The sequence below is a fragment of the Chiloscyllium punctatum genome, chromosome 10 (genome assembly GCF_047496795.1).
Source record: "Chiloscyllium punctatum isolate Juve2018m chromosome 10, sChiPun1.3, whole genome shotgun sequence".
NCBI classification, from domain to species: Eukaryota; Metazoa; Chordata; class Chondrichthyes; order Orectolobiformes; family Hemiscylliidae; genus Chiloscyllium; species Chiloscyllium punctatum.
Window position 1 is genome coordinate 119,451,686 of NC_092748.1, and position 15,908 is coordinate 119,467,593.

The following is a 15,908-nucleotide window of genomic DNA, read 5'->3' on the forward strand; positions in this document are numbered from 1 at the left end:
AGGTGGGGGGTGAGCAGGTGTGTCAGTGGGGAGTGAGTGAGTGTGTCGGTGGGGAGTGAGCGAGTGTGTCGGCGGGGGGTGAGCGGGTGTGTCGGCGGGGAGTGAGCGAGTGTGTCGGTGGGGAGTGAGCGAGTGTGTCGGTGGGGAGTGAGCGAGTGTGTAGGCAGGGGGGTGAGTGAGTGTGTAGTTGGGGAATGAGTGAGTGTGTCGGTGGGGAGTGAGTGAGTGTGTCGGTGGGGAGTGAGCGAGTGTGTCGGTGGGGGGTGAGCGGGTGTGTCGGTGGGGTTGAGTGAGTGTGTCGGTGGGGAGAGAGTGAGTGTGTCGGTGGGGAGTGAGCGAGTGTGTCGGTGGGGAGTGAGTGAGTGTGTCGGTGGGGGGTGAGTGAGTGTGTCAGTGGGGGGTGAGTGAGTGTGTCAGTGGGGTGTGAGTGAGTGTGTCAGTGGGGGGTGAGCAAGTGTGTCAGTAGGGGGTGAGTGAGTGTGTCGGTGGGGGGTGGGCGAGTGTGTCAGTGGGGGGTGAGCAAGTGTGTAGGTGGGTAGTGAGCGAGTGTGTCAGTGGGGGGTGAGCGAGTGTGTCGGTGGGGGGTCAGTGAGTGTGTCAGTGGGGGGTGAGTGAGTGTGTGGGTGGGGAGTGAGCGAGTGTGTGGGTGGGGGGTGAGCGAGTGTGTCGGTGGGGGGTGAGCGAGTGTGTCGGTGGGGGGTGAGTGAGTGTGTCAGTGGGGGGTGGGCGAGTGTGTAGGTGGGTAGTGAGCGAGTGTGTCGGTGGGGGGTGAGTGAGTGTGTAGGTGGGGAGAGAGCGAGTGTGTCGGTGGGGAGTGAGCGAGTGTGTCGGTGGGGAGTGAGCGAGTGTGTAGTTGGGGAATGAGCGAGTGTGTCAGTGGGGGGTGAGCGAGTGTGTCAGTGGGGGGTGAGCGAGTGTGTCGGTGGGGAGTGAGTGAGTGTGTCGGTGGGGGGTGAGCGAGTGTGACGGTGGGGAGTGAGAGAGTGTGTCGGTGGGGGCTGAGCGGGTGTGTCGGTGGGGGGGTGAGCGAGTGTGTAGGGGGGGGGTGAGTGAGTGTGTCGGTGGGGAGTGAGTGAGTGTGTAGGTGGGGGGTGAGTGGGTGTGTCAGTGGGGGGTGAGTGAGTGTGTAGGTGGGGGGTGAGCGGGTGTGTCAGTAGGGGGTGAGTGAGTGTGTAGGTGGGGGGTGAGCGGTTGTGTCAGTGGGGGGTGAGCGGGTGTGTCGGTGGGGAGTGAGCGGGTGTGTCGGTGGGGAGTGAGCGAGTGTGTCGGTGGGGAGTGAGCGAGTGTGTTGGCAGGGGGGTGAGTGAGTGTGTAGTTGGGGAGTGAGTGAGTGTGTCGGTGGGGGGTGGGCGAGTGTGTCAGTGGGGGGGGTGTGAGTGTGTAGGTGGGTAGTGAGCGAGTGTGTCGGTGGGGGGTGAGTGAGTGTGTCGGTGGGGAGTGAGCAAGTGTGTCGGTGGGGGGTGAGTGAGTGTGTCGGTGGGGGGTGAGTGAGTGTGTCGGTGGGGGGTGGGCGAGTGTGTCGGTGGGGGGTGGGCGAGAGTGTCAGTGTGGGGTGAGCGAGTGTGTCAGTGGGGGGTGAGCGAGTGTGTCAGTGAGGGGTGAGCGAGTGTGTCGGTGGGGGTTGAGCGAGTGTGTCAGTGGGGGGTGGGCGAGTGTGTCAGTGGGGGGGGTGTGAGTGTGTAGGTGGGTAGTGAGCGAGTGTGTCGGTGGGGGGTGAGCGAGTGTGTCGGTGGGGAGTGAGCAAGTGTGTCGGTGGGGGGTGAGCGAGTGTGTAGGCAGGGGGGTGAGTGAGTGTGTAGTTGGGGAGTGAGTGAGTGTGTCGGTGTGGAGTGAGTGAGTGTGTCGGTGGGGAGTGAGCGAGTGTGTCGGTGGGGGGTGAGCGGGTGTGTCGGTGGGGAGTGAGTGAGTGTGTCGGTGGGGAGTGAGCAAGTGTGTCGGTGGGGGGTGAGCGAGTGTGTCGGTGGGGGGTGAGTGAGTGTGTCGGTGGGGGGTGAGTGAGTGTGTCGGTGGGGGGTGGGCGAGTGTGTCGGTGGGGGGTGGGCGAGTGTGTCAGTGTGGGGTGAGCGAGTGTGTCAGTGGGGGGTGAGCGAGTGTGTCAGTGGGGGGTGAGCGAGTGTGTAGGTGGGTAGTGAGCGAGTGTGTCAGTGGGGGGTGAGCGAGTGTGTGGGTGGGGAGTGAGCGAGTGTGTCGGTGGGGAGTGAGCGAGTGTGTCGGTGGGGGGTGAGCGAGTGAGTCGGTGGGGGGTGAGCGAGTGTGTCGGTGGGGAGTGAGCGAGTGTGTCGGTGGGGGGTGAGCGAGTGAGTCGGTGGGGGGTGAGCGAGTGTGTCGGTGGGGGGTGAGCGAGTGTGTCGGTGGGGGTTGAGCGAGTGTGTCAGTGGGTGGTGGGCGAGTGTGTCAGTGGGGGGGGTGTGAGTGTGTAGATGGGTAGTGAGCGAGTGTGTCGGTGGGGGGTGAGTGAGTGTGTCGGTGGGGAGTGAGCAAGTGTGTCGGTGGGGGGTGAGCGAGTGTGTCAGTGGGGGGTGAGTGAGTGTGTAGGCGGGGAGTGAGTGAGTGTGTCGGTGGGGAGTGAGCGAGTGTGTCGGTGGGGAGTGAGCGAGTGTGTCGGTGGGGAGTGAGTGAGTGAGTGTGTCGGTGGGGGGTGAGCGGGTGTGTCAGTGGGGGGTGAGCGGGTGTGTCAGTGGGGGGTGAGTGAGTGTGTAGGTGGGTAGTGAGCGAGTGTGTCGGTGGGGGGTGGGCGAGTGTGTCAGTGGGGGGTGAGTGAGTGTGTAGGTGGGTAGTGAGCGAGTGTGTCGGTGGGGGGTGAGTGAGTGTGTAGGTGGGGAGTGAGCGAGTGTGTCGGTGTGGGGTGGGCGAGTGTGTCAGTGGGGGGTGAGTGAGTGTGTAGGCGGGGAGTGAGCGAGTGTGTCGGTGGGGGGTGAGTGAGTGTGTCGGTGGGGGGTGAGTGAGTGTGTAGGTGGGGAGTGAGCGAGTGTGTCGGTGGGTGGTGAGCGAGTGTGTCAGTGGGGGGTGAGCGAGTGTGTAGGCGGGGAGTGAGCGAGTGTGTCGGTGGGGGGTGAGCGAGTGTGTCGGTGGGGGGTGAGCGAGTGTGTCGGTGGGGGGTGAGCGAGTGTGTCGGTGGGGGTGAGCGAGTGTGTAGGTGGGGGGTGAGTGGGTGTGTAATGGGGGGTGAGTGAGTGAGTGTGTCGGTGGGGAGTGAGTGAGTGTGTCGGTGGGGGGTGAGCGAGTGTGTCAGTGGGGGGTGAGCGAGTGTGTCGGTGGGGGGTGAGCGAGTGTGTCGGTGGGGGTGAGCGAGTGTGTAGGTGGGGGGTGAGTGGGTGTGTAATGGGGGGTGAGCGAGTGTGTCGGTGGTGAGTGAGTGAGTGTGTCGGTGGGGAGTGAGTGAGTGTGTCGGTGGGGGGTGAGCGAGTGTGTCAGTGGGGGGTGAGCGAGTGTGTCAGTGGGGGGTGAGCGAGTGTGTCAGTGGGGGATGTGTGAGTGTGTCAGTGGGGGGTGAGCGAGTGTGTTGGTGGGGGTGAGCGAGTGTGTCAGTGGGGGGTGAGCGGGTGTGTCGGTGGGGGGTGTGTGAGTGAGTGTGTAGCTGGGGGGTGACCGAGTGTGTTGGTGGGGGTGAGCGGGTGTGTCAGTGGGGGGTGAGCGAGTGTGTTGGTGGGGGGTGTGTGAGTGTGTCAGTGGGGGGTGAGCGAGTGTGTCAGTGGGGGGTGAGCGAGTGTGTCGGTGGGGGGTGAGCGGGTGTGTCGGTGGGGGGTGAGCGGGTGTGTCGGTGGGGGGTGAGCGGGTGTGTCGGTGGGGGGTGAGCGGGTGTGTCAGTGGGGGGTGAGCGAGTGTGTTGGTGGGGGTGAGCCAGTGTGTCGGTGGGGGGTGAGCCAGTGTGTCAGTGGGGGGTGAGCGAGTGTGTTGGTGGGGGTGAGCGACTGTGTCAGTGGGGGGTGAGCGAGTGTGTCGGTGGGGGGTGTGTGTGTGTCAGTGGGGGGTGAGCGAGTGTGTCAGTGGGGGGTGAGCGAGTGTGGCAGTGGGGGGTGAGCGAGTGTGTCGGTGGGGGGTGAGCGGGTGTGTCGGTGGGGGGTGTGTGAGTGTGTCAGTGGGGGGTGAGCGAGTGTGTTGGTGGGGGTGAGCGACTGTGTCAGTGGGGGGTGAGCGAGTGTGTTGGTGGGGCTGAGCGACTGTGTCGGTGGGGGGTGAGCGAGTGTGTCGGTGGGGGGTGTGTGAGTGTGTCGGTGGGGGTGAGCGGGTGTGTCGGTGGGGGGCGTGTGAGTGTGTCAGTGGGGGGTGAGCGAGTGTGTCAGTGGGTGGTGAGCGAGTGTGTCGGTGGGGGGTGTGTGTGTGTCGGTGGGGGGTGTGTGAGTGTGTCAGTGGGGGGTGAGTGAGTGTGTAGGTGGGGGGTGAGCGGGTGTGTCAGTAGGGGGTGAGTGAGTGTTTAGGTGGGGGGTGTGTGAGTGTGTCAGTGGGGGGTGAGTGAGTGTGTAGGTGGGGGGTGAGCGGGTGTGTCAGTAGGGGGTGAGTGAGTGTTTAGGTGGGGGTTGAGCGGGTGTGTCGGTGGGGGTGGGCGAGTGTGTCAGTGGGGGGTGAGTGAGTGTGTAGGTGGGTAGTGAGCGAGTGTGTCGGTGGGGGGTGAGTGAGTGTGTAGGTGGGGAGTGAGCGAGTGTGTCGGTGGGGGGTGGGCGAGTGTGTCAGTGGGGGGTGAGTGAGTGTGTAGGTGGGTAGTGAGCGAGTGTGTCGGTGGGGGGTGAGTGAGTGTGTAGGTGGGGAGTGAGCGAGTGTGTTGGTGGGGGGTGAGCGAGTGTGTCAGTGGGGGGTGAGCGAGTGTGTAGGCCGGGAGTGAGTGAGTGTGTCGATGGGGGGTGAGCGAGTGTGTCGGTGGGGGGTGAGTGAGTGTGTCGGTGGGGGGTGAGCGAGTGTGTCGGTGGGGAGTGAACGAGTGTGTAATGGGGGGTGAGCGAGTGTGTCGGTGGGGGGTGAGCGAGTGTGTCGGTGGGGGGTGAGTGAGTGTGTCGGTGGGGGGTGAGCGAGTGTGTTGGTGGGGGGTGAGCGAGTGTGTAATGGGGGGTGAGCGAGTGTGTCGGTGGGGAGTGAGTGAGTGTGTCGGTGGGGAGTGAGCGAGTGTGTCAGTGGGGGGTGAGCGAGTGTGTCAGTGGGGGGTGAGCGGGTGTGTCGGTGGGGGATGTGTGAGTGTGTCAGTGGGGGGTGAGCGAGTGTGTCGGTGGGGGTGAGCGAGTGTGTCAGTGTCGGGTGAGTGGGTGTGTCGGTGGGGGGTGTGTGAGTGAGTGTGTAGGTGGGGGGTGAGCGAGTGTGTTGGTGGGGGTGAGCGGGTGTGTCAGTGGGGGGTGAGCGAGTGTGTTGGTGGGGGTGAGCGAGTGTGTCGGTGGGGGGTGTGTGAGTGTGTCAGTGGGGGGTGAGCGAGTGTGTCAGTGGGGGGTGAGCGGGTGTGTCGGTGGGGGGTGAGCGGGTGTGTCGGTGGGGGGTGAGCGGGTGTGTCAGTGGGGGGTGAGCGGGTGTGTCGGTGGGGGGTGTGTGAGTGAGTGTGTAGCTGGGGGGTGACCGAGTGTGTTGGTGGGGGTGAGCGGGTGTGTCAGTGGGGGGTGAGCGAGTGTGTCGGTGGGGGGTGAGCGAGTGTGTCGGTGGGGGGTGAGCGAGTGTGTCAGTGGGGGGTGAGTGAGTGTGTCAGTGGGTGGTGAGCAGGTGTGTCAGTGGGGAGTGAGCGAGTGTGTCGGTGGGGGGTGAGCGGGTGTGTCGGTGGGGAGTGAGCGAGTGTGTCGGTGGGGAGTGAGCGAGTGTGTAGGCAGGGGGGTGAGTGAGTGTGTAGTTGGGGAATGAGTGAGTGTGTCGGTGGGGGGTGAGTAAGTGTGTCGGTGGGGGGTGGGCGAGTGTGTCAGTGGGGGGTGAGCAAGTGTGTAGGTGGGTAGTGAGCGAGTGTGTCAGTGGGGAATGAGTGAGTGTGTCGGTGGGGGGTCAGTGAGTGTGTCAGTGGGGGGTGAGTGAGTGTGTAGGTGGGGGGTGAGCAGGTGTGTCAGTGGGGAGTGAGTGAGTGTGTCGGTGGGGAGTGAGCGAGTGTGTCGGCGGGGGGTGAGCGGGTGTGTCGGCGGGGAGTGAGCGAGTGTGTCGGTGGGGAGTGAGCGAGTGTGTCGGTGGGGAGTGAGCGAGTGTGTAGGCAGGGGGGTGAGTGAGTGTGTAGTTGGGGAATGAGTGAGTGTGTCGGTGGGGAGTGAGTGAGTGTGTCGGTGGGGAGTGAGCGAGTGTGTCGGTGGGGGGTGAGCGGGTGTGTCGGTGGGGTTGAGTGAGTGTGTCGGTGGGGAGAGAGTGAGTGTGTCGGTGGGGAGTGAGCGAGTGTGTCGGTGGGGAGTGAGTGAGTGTGTCGGTGGGGGGTGAGTGAGTGTGTCAGTGGGGGGTGAGTGAGTGTGTCAGTGGGGTGTGAGTGAGTGTGTCAGTGGGGGGTGAGCAAGTGTGTCAGTAGGGGGTGAGTGAGTGTGTCGGTGGGGGGTGGGCGAGTGTGTCAGTGGGGGGTGAGCAAGTGTGTAGGTGGGTAGTGAGCGAGTGTGTCAGTGGGGGGTGAGCGAGTGTGTCGGTGGGGGGTCAGTGAGTGTGTCAGTGGGGGGTGAGTGAGTGTGTGGGTGGGGAGTGAGCGAGTGTGTGGGTGGGGGGTGAGCGAGTGTGTCGGTGGGGGGTGAGCGAGTGTGTCGGTGGGGGGTGAGTGAGTGTGTCAGTGGGGGGTGGGCGAGTGTGTAGGTGGGTAGTGAGCGAGTGTGTCGGTGGGGGGTGAGTGAGTGTGTAGGTGGGGAGAGAGCGAGTGTGTCGGTGGGGAGTGAGCGAGTGTGTCGGTGGGGAGTGAGCGAGTGTGTAGTTGGGGAATGAGCGAGTGTGTCAGTGGGGGGTGAGCGAGTGTGTCAGTGGGGGGTGAGCGAGTGTGTCGGTGGGGAGTGAGTGAGTGTGTCGGTGGGGGGTGAGCGAGTGTGACGGTGGGGAGTGAGAGAGTGTGTCGGTGGGGGCTGAGCGGGTGTGTCGGTGGGGGGGTGAGCGAGTGTGTAGGGGGGGGGTGAGTGAGTGTGTCGGTGGGGAGTGAGTGAGTGTGTAGGTGGGGGGTGAGTGGGTGTGTCAGTGGGGGGTGAGTGAGTGTGTAGGTGGGGGGTGAGCGGGTGTGTCAGTAGGGGGTGAGTGAGTGTGTAGGTGGGGGGTGAGCGGTTGTGTCAGTGGGGGGTGAGCGGGTGTGTCGGTGGGGAGTGAGCGGGTGTGTCGGTGGGGAGTGAGCGAGTGTGTCGGTGGGGAGTGAGCGAGTGTGTTGGCAGGGGGGTGAGTGAGTGTGTAGTTGGGGAGTGAGTGAGTGTGTCGGTGGGGGGTGGGCGAGTGTGTCAGTGGGGGGGGTGTGAGTGTGTAGGTGGGTAGTGAGCGAGTGTGTCGGTGGGGGGTGAGTGAGTGTGTCGGTGGGGAGTGAGCAAGTGTGTCGGTGGGGGGTGAGTGAGTGTGTCGGTGGGGGGTGAGTGAGTGTGTCGGTGGGGGGTGGGCGAGTGTGTCGGTGGGGGGTGGGCGAGAGTGTCAGTGTGGGGTGAGCGAGTGTGTCAGTGGGGGGTGAGCGAGTGTGTCAGTGAGGGGTGAGCGAGTGTGTCGGTGGGGGTTGAGCGAGTGTGTCAGTGGGGGGTGGGCGAGTGTGTCAGTGGGGGGGGTGTGAGTGTGTAGGTGGGTAGTGAGCGAGTGTGTCGGTGGGGGGTGAGCGAGTGTGTCGGTGGGGAGTGAGCAAGTGTGTCGGTGGGGGGTGAGCGAGTGTGTAGGCAGGGGGGTGAGTGAGTGTGTAGTTGGGGAGTGAGTGAGTGTGTCGGTGTGGAGTGAGTGAGTGTGTCGGTGGGGAGTGAGCGAGTGTGTCGGTGGGGGGTGAGCGGGTGTGTCGGTGGGGAGTGAGTGAGTGTGTCGGTGGGGAGTGAGCAAGTGTGTCGGTGGGGGGTGAGCGAGTGTGTCGGTGGGGGGTGAGTGAGTGTGTCGGTGGGGGGTGAGTGAGTGTGTCGGTGGGGGGTGGGCGAGTGTGTCGGTGGGGGGTGGGCGAGTGTGTCAGTGTGGGGTGAGCGAGTGTGTCAGTGGGGGGTGAGCGAGTGTGTCAGTGGGGGGTGAGCGAGTGTGTAGGTGGGTAGTGAGCGAGTGTGTCAGTGGGGGGTGAGCGAGTGTGTGGGTGGGGAGTGAGCGAGTGTGTCGGTGGGGAGTGAGCGAGTGTGTCGGTGGGGGGTGAGCGAGTGAGTCGGTGGGGGGTGAGCGAGTGTGTCGGTGGGGAGTGAGCGAGTGTGTCGGTGGGGGGTGAGCGAGTGAGTCGGTGGGGGGTGAGCGAGTGTGTCGGTGGGGGGTGAGCGAGTGTGTCGGTGGGGGTTGAGCGAGTGTGTCAGTGGGTGGTGGGCGAGTGTGTCAGTGGGGGGGGTGTGAGTGTGTAGATGGGTAGTGAGCGAGTGTGTCGGTGGGGGGTGAGTGAGTGTGTCGGTGGGGAGTGAGCAAGTGTGTCGGTGGGGGGTGAGCGAGTGTGTCAGTGGGGGGTGAGTGAGTGTGTAGGCGGGGAGTGAGTGAGTGTGTCGGTGGGGAGTGAGCGAGTGTGTCGGTGGGGAGTGAGCGAGTGTGTCGGTGGGGAGTGAGTGAGTGAGTGTGTCGGTGGGGGGTGAGCGGGTGTGTCAGTGGGGGGTGAGCGGGTGTGTCAGTGGGGGGTGAGTGAGTGTGTAGGTGGGTAGTGAGCGAGTGTGTCGGTGGGGGGTGGGCGAGTGTGTCAGTGGGGGGTGAGTGAGTGTGTAGGTGGGTAGTGAGCGAGTGTGTCGGTGGGGGGTGAGTGAGTGTGTAGGTGGGGAGTGAGCGAGTGTGTCGGTGTGGGGTGGGCGAGTGTGTCAGTGGGGGGTGAGTGAGTGTGTAGGCGGGGAGTGAGCGAGTGTGTCGGTGGGGGGTGAGTGAGTGTGTCGGTGGGGGGTGAGTGAGTGTGTAGGTGGGGAGTGAGCGAGTGTGTCGGTGGGTGGTGAGCGAGTGTGTCAGTGGGGGGTGAGCGAGTGTGTAGGCGGGGAGTGAGCGAGTGTGTCGGTGGGGGGTGAGCGAGTGTGTCGGTGGGGGGTGAGCGAGTGTGTCGGTGGGGGGTGAGCGAGTGTGTCGGTGGGGGTGAGCGAGTGTGTAGGTGGGGGGTGAGTGGGTGTGTAATGGGGGGTGAGTGAGTGAGTGTGTCGGTGGGGAGTGAGTGAGTGTGTCGGTGGGGGGTGAGCGAGTGTGTCAGTGGGGGGTGAGCGAGTGTGTCGGTGGGGGGTGAGCGAGTGTGTCGGTGGGGGTGAGCGAGTGTGTAGGTGGGGGGTGAGTGGGTGTGTAATGGGGGGTGAGCGAGTGTGTCGGTGGTGAGTGAGTGAGTGTGTCGGTGGGGAGTGAGTGAGTGTGTCGGTGGGGGGTGAGCGAGTGTGTCAGTGGGGGGTGAGCGAGTGTGTCAGTGGGGGGTGAGCGAGTGTGTCAGTGGGGGATGTGTGAGTGTGTCAGTGGGGGGTGAGCGAGTGTGTTGGTGGGGGTGAGCGAGTGTGTCAGTGGGGGGTGAGCGGGTGTGTCGGTGGGGGGTGTGTGAGTGAGTGTGTAGCTGGGGGGTGACCGAGTGTGTTGGTGGGGGTGAGCGGGTGTGTCAGTGGGGGGTGAGCGAGTGTGTTGGTGGGGGGTGTGTGAGTGTGTCAGTGGGGGGTGAGCGAGTGTGTCAGTGGGGGGTGAGCGAGTGTGTCGGTGGGGGGTGAGCGGGTGTGTCGGTGGGGGGTGAGCGGGTGTGTCGGTGGGGGGTGAGCGGGTGTGTCGGTGGGGGGTGAGCGGGTGTGTCAGTGGGGGGTGAGCGAGTGTGTTGGTGGGGGTGAGCCAGTGTGTCGGTGGGGGGTGAGCCAGTGTGTCAGTGGGGGGTGAGCGAGTGTGTTGGTGGGGGTGAGCGACTGTGTCAGTGGGGGGTGAGCGAGTGTGTCGGTGGGGGGTGTGTGTGTGTCAGTGGGGGGTGAGCGAGTGTGTCAGTGGGGGGTGAGCGAGTGTGGCAGTGGGGGGTGAGCGAGTGTGTCGGTGGGGGGTGAGCGGGTGTGTCGGTGGGGGGTGTGTGAGTGTGTCAGTGGGGGGTGAGCGAGTGTGTTGGTGGGGGTGAGCGACTGTGTCAGTGGGGGGTGAGCGAGTGTGTTGGTGGGGCTGAGCGACTGTGTCGGTGGGGGGTGAGCGAGTGTGTCGGTGGGGGGTGTGTGAGTGTGTCGGTGGGGGTGAGCGGGTGTGTCGGTGGGGGGCGTGTGAGTGTGTCAGTGGGGGGTGAGCGAGTGTGTCAGTGGGTGGTGAGCGAGTGTGTCGGTGGGGGGTGTGTGTGTGTCGGTGGGGGGTGTGTGAGTGTGTCAGTGGGGGGTGAGTGAGTGTGTAGGTGGGGGGTGAGCGGGTGTGTCAGTAGGGGGTGAGTGAGTGTTTAGGTGGGGGGTGTGTGAGTGTGTCAGTGGGGGGTGAGTGAGTGTGTAGGTGGGGGGTGAGCGGGTGTGTCAGTAGGGGGTGAGTGAGTGTTTAGGTGGGGGTTGAGCGGGTGTGTCGGTGGGGGTGGGCGAGTGTGTCAGTGGGGGGTGAGTGAGTGTGTAGGTGGGTAGTGAGCGAGTGTGTCGGTGGGGGGTGAGTGAGTGTGTAGGTGGGGAGTGAGCGAGTGTGTCGGTGGGGGGTGGGCGAGTGTGTCAGTGGGGGGTGAGTGAGTGTGTAGGTGGGTAGTGAGCGAGTGTGTCGGTGGGGGGTGAGTGAGTGTGTAGGTGGGGAGTGAGCGAGTGTGTTGGTGGGGGGTGAGCGAGTGTGTCAGTGGGGGGTGAGCGAGTGTGTAGGCCGGGAGTGAGTGAGTGTGTCGATGGGGGGTGAGCGAGTGTGTCGGTGGGGGGTGAGTGAGTGTGTCGGTGGGGGGTGAGCGAGTGTGTCGGTGGGGAGTGAACGAGTGTGTAATGGGGGGTGAGCGAGTGTGTCGGTGGGGGGTGAGCGAGTGTGTCGGTGGGGGGTGAGTGAGTGTGTCGGTGGGGGGTGAGCGAGTGTGTTGGTGGGGGGTGAGCGAGTGTGTAATGGGGGGTGAGCGAGTGTGTCGGTGGGGAGTGAGTGAGTGTGTCGGTGGGGAGTGAGCGAGTGTGTCAGTGGGGGGTGAGCGAGTGTGTCAGTGGGGGGTGAGCGGGTGTGTCGGTGGGGGATGTGTGAGTGTGTCAGTGGGGGGTGAGCGAGTGTGTCGGTGGGGGTGAGCGAGTGTGTCAGTGTCGGGTGAGTGGGTGTGTCGGTGGGGGGTGTGTGAGTGAGTGTGTAGGTGGGGGGTGAGCGAGTGTGTTGGTGGGGGTGAGCGGGTGTGTCAGTGGGGGGTGAGCGAGTGTGTTGGTGGGGGTGAGCGAGTGTGTCGGTGGGGGGTGTGTGAGTGTGTCAGTGGGGGGTGAGCGAGTGTGTCAGTGGGGGGTGAGCGGGTGTGTCGGTGGGGGGTGAGCGGGTGTGTCGGTGGGGGGTGAGCGGGTGTGTCGGTGGGGGGTGTGTGAGTGTGTCAGTGGGGGGTGAACGAGTGTGTTGGTGGGGGTGAGCGAGTGTGTCGGTGGGGGGTGAGCGAGTGTGTCGGTGGGGGGTCAGTGAGTGTGTCGGTGGGGGGTGAGCGAGTGTGTCGGTGGGGGGTGTGTGAGTGTGTCGGTGGGGAGTGAGCGAGTGTGTCGGTGGGGGGTGAGCAAGTGTGTCGGTGGGGAGTGAGCGAGTGTGTCGGTGGGGGGTGAGCGAGTGTGTCGGTGGGGGGTGAGCGAGTGTGTCGGTGTGGGTGAGCGAGTGTGTCGGTGGGGGGTGAGCGAGTGTGTCGGTGGGGGGTGTGTGAGTGTGTTGGTGGGGGTGAGCGAGTGTGTCAGTGGGGGGTGAGCGGGTGTGTCGGTGGGGGGTGTGTGAGTGTGTCAGTGGGGGGTGAGCGGGTGTGTCGGTGGGGGGTGTGTGAGTGTGTCAGTGGGGGGTGAGCGAGTGTGTCGGTGGGGGTGAGCGAGTGTGTCGGTGGGGGGTGAGCGAGTGTGTCGGTGGGGGGTGTGTGAGTGTGTTGGTGGGGGTGAGCGAGTGTGTCAGTGGGGGGTGAGCGGGTGTGTCGGTGGGGGGTGTGTGAGTGTGTCAGTGGGGGGTGAGCGAGTGTGTCGGTGGGGGGTGTGTGAGTGTGTTGGTGGGGGTGAGCGAGTGTGTTGGTGGGGGTGAGCGAGTGTGTCAGTGGGGGGTGAGCGGGTGTGTCAGTGGGGGGTGAGCGAGTGTGTCGGTGGGGGGTGTGTGAGTGTGTTGGTGGGGGTGAGCGAGTGTGTCGGTGGGGGGTGAGCGAGTGTGTCGGTGGGGGGTGTGTGAGTGTGTTGGTGGGGGTGAGCGAGTGTGTCAGTGGGGGGTGAGCGAGTGTGTCGGTGGGGGTGAGCGGGTGTGTCGGTGGGGGGTGAGCGAGTGTGTCAGTGGGGGGTGAGCGAGTGTGTCGGTGGGGGGTGAGCGAGTGTGTCAGTGGGGGGTGAGCGAGTGTGTCGGTGGGGGGTGTGTGAGTGTGTTGGTGGGGGTGAGCGAGTGTGTCAGTGGGGGGTGAGCGAGTGTGTCGGTGGGGGGTGAGCGAGTGTGTCAGTGGGGGGTGAGCGAGTGTGTCAGTGGGGGGTGAGCGAGTGTGTCGGTGGGGGTGAGCTGTCCTGTGATGGGGCCTGCTCCAGTCTATGAGCTGTTTGCCAGTGTCTCTGCACCAAGTGCCCAGTGTCTCAATGCCTGGTGCCAGTCTGCCCTGGGTCCTGCTGGGTGTATTGGGAGGTGCCACACTGATTGCCCTGGGACTGCCAGTGTCCCTGGACCAGGCAGGGAGTCACGTGCCAGCTCCTCTCAGCCAGCAGCGTGCTGGAGTCTCCAGGCCCCAGCTCTATCCCCCCCACAGACAGGCCTACCCTCTGGCTGAAGGCACAGTCAGTCGCTCTCAATGTTGCAATGTCTCTGAGGCCTCTCGTCTGATTCAGATACAGATTTCACCAAAACCTGATATCAATCCGCATCTGCCACTGCCCCCCCCCCCCCACCCCTCCTGGGGTTCACCTTATTAACTTTTTTGGGGGAATCGTTAAAGGCAAGACCCATAGGACCATATCCAATCAAAAATCAGGGTAATTGTGTGAGTGATGGAGTGGGGACTCCAGTCTGGAGGAGAGGTCAGCCAGTGTGTGATGTTACTGTGCTCGAGACAGGAGGAAGATGCACTCATGACAGTGCAACTAAAAGTTCAGAACAATTGGAGAATGAAGGAGAAATTGAAACATCCAAAGTTGACCCTCCCATTACCAGATTGCAGAACAACGGAGCTGTTGAGAAGATTCAATCCCATCATGTTTGTTCCTCCAAGAGACTAACTCAGTGACTCAGACAAACTGTTCCCGAGTCCTGATTGCATCTGTGTGCATCGGGCAGGAAAATCATCCTCAGCTGTTTCTGATGTTTATGTCAGGGAGGTGTTCCCAATAAGACAAGATCCCAAGAGTGTAAAAGGAGTAAGCTGTCCACACCATGGGGCTAATGACGGGGAGAGTAAACGTGGAACGCCATCCATTTATTTACAGAGTTTTTGGAATAAATCAAGGATGGATTTCAGTTTAGCTAACCTAAAGATTGGTTAAGATCGTTCAGAGGAGACCTGACTGGGGTCAGACATTTCGCTAAACCCCTCCCCAGGAGTCTGGGTGATACACAACCTCGTCAGGGGACAGGTTTACTTTGTGAGACTTCCAGAGCAGAAGAGTTGGGTTTAAAACTTGCAGCTTTTATTTAAACAGAGAAAACCACATCAGTGTAAAAGCTCACTTTGGTAAACTCAGCAAAGACTGATCGACGCGTCTCCACAGTGTAGGGCAAAGAAACCACCAGGAATCAAACAGAATATTCTAGGACTGAGAGTTGAGTCTCTGTAACAGGTCGAGTCGGGAAACGGGGCAAAGTGTAACGTTGCTGTGTATTTTACACACTTCAGTATCTCGGTGGCTCTGCCTTTATTTATTTCTTCTGTAACGTACTTCTGTTCTGAAAATCTGCAGCCTCACGACTGAGATCCGATACAGATAAAAATGGAAAAGTTTCTGATCTATCAAGCCCGATTTCACTCTGGCATTTAACTTATCTCGATGACCATCAGATCACCAGCCCACATGCAGGCACAGAAGCATAGCACGTAGAATGACAACACATTAACAACGACAAACCCATTTACACTCACTGTGATACCCAGAGGGACAGGAACATAGCCACAAACACAGAGACACACAGAGACACAGACAGAGAAATGTCTTTGCCTCCTTAGCCCAGGAGCCCGGAAAGACCATTCATTCTGAGTGTGCCCAGCTCCCCAAGAGCAGACCAAACCTGAAACCTTCTGGTCAGTAAGGCGAGAGCGTTACTGACCACACAGCAAATTACTGGGAGCAGAGTTTCAGACACAGTGTTCCTTACCGGGAGGGTCTGTGTCGTGATGGGAGACTCTTGGTCGATTTGTTGGAGCCCTACAGTCCGGAACGAGAGAGAGAGAGAGAGAGAGAGAGAGAGGTTAGCACCACATTCATCACACCCACACTCCTACCTCATTGCTGTTAAGGTAAGAATCCAATTTATCCAACTTCCAGGGCATTGGGAACCGGTCACAAAGCAGCAGAGACTCCCGGAGTGACATCACGCACCGCTGCCACTGTCACACTGTCACTACAATGTGGAATCAGACCATTCAGCCCAACAAGTCCATACCAACTCTCTGAGGAGTAACCCACCCAGACCCATCCTACCCTACCCCTGTATATCGCATGGCCAATCCCGAACCTGCACATCTTTGGACTGTGGGAGGAAACCGGAGCACCCAGAGGAAACTCACGCAGACACGGGGAGAATGTGCAAACTCCACACAGTCAGTCACCTGAGGTGGGAATTGAACCTGGATCCCTGGTGCTGTGAGGCGCAGTGCTAACCACTGAGCCAGTGCGTCACTCTGAATCATTGGCTCACTGTTCCTGTACTTTTGTCAGCCTCTTTGCTCAGATTCTCAGGAAGGATTTAGATACAATTCTTTCTGCTACAATCGTCAAAGGACAGGAGCAGGGATGATCAGCCATGATCATACTGAATGGTGGAGTAGGACCAACGGGCCAAATGGCCTGCGCCTGCTCTCAATATTTCCATGTTTTCTTCGTCATTCCCAGGACGTGGGCACCATTGGCAAGGCTGGTATTTAGTGCCTGCTGTTGGTTGCTCTGCGGGGGAGCTGCTGGGAGCAGGAGACTTACTTCAACTACTTCAGATACTCATGTTGGGTCGGGCCTGGAGTTAGATCCTGACCAGAGACAAGCACTGGAGGCCCTACCCCTCCATGTCGGGTTTCTAGAATAACTTGGCATCTTCCCAGTCATGTTTACTAAAGCTTGGAGAAAGTGAGGACTGCAGATGCTGGAGATCAGAGTCGAGAGTGTGGTGCTGGAAAAGCACAGCAGGTCAGGCAGCATCCGAGGGGCAGGAGAGTCAACATTTTGAGCATAGGCTCTTCACCACATTTACTAAAACTGGCTGGGTATTTTTATTGTATATTTACAAATAATTCTCAAATTACAGCCAGAACCAGAAGCTGAACTGGACTCACCACATAACCACAATGGCTGCAGGAACAGGTCAGTGAGTAACTCCCCTCCTGACTCCCCAAAGCCTGTCCACCATCTCCAATGCCCAAGTCCAGAGTGTGATGGAACGCTCCTCACCTGCCCCAACACTCAATAAGCTTGGCCCCACATCCACAAACACCCCCTCCCTCCCCCACCCACACTCAGTAACAGCAGTGTGTACCATCTACAAGATGCTCTGCAGAAACTCACCAAAGATCCTCAGGCAGCACCTTCCAAACCCACAACCACTTCCATCAAGAAGGACAAGGGCAGCAGATCCATGGGAACACCACCCCCTGCAAGTTCCCCTCCGAG

The 15,908-nt window shown here is 61.8% G+C and overlaps 2 protein-coding genes across 2 annotated transcripts in view; one reads left to right on the top strand and one right to left on the bottom strand.

The window, feature by feature from the left end:
* The window catches only part of LOC140481745 (tensin-1), a 63,945-nt gene extending 49,496 nt beyond the window's left edge, over positions 1-14,449 (bottom strand). Inside the window, exon 1 of the mRNA XM_072578281.1 lies at positions 14,404-14,449. The gene's annotated coding sequence lies outside the window, so the exon portion shown is untranslated. The remainder of the gene's footprint in view (positions 1-14,403) is intronic.
* tns1b (tensin 1b) overlaps positions 1-15,908 on the top strand; it is an 833,038-nt gene that overhangs the window by 508,601 nt on the left and 308,529 nt on the right.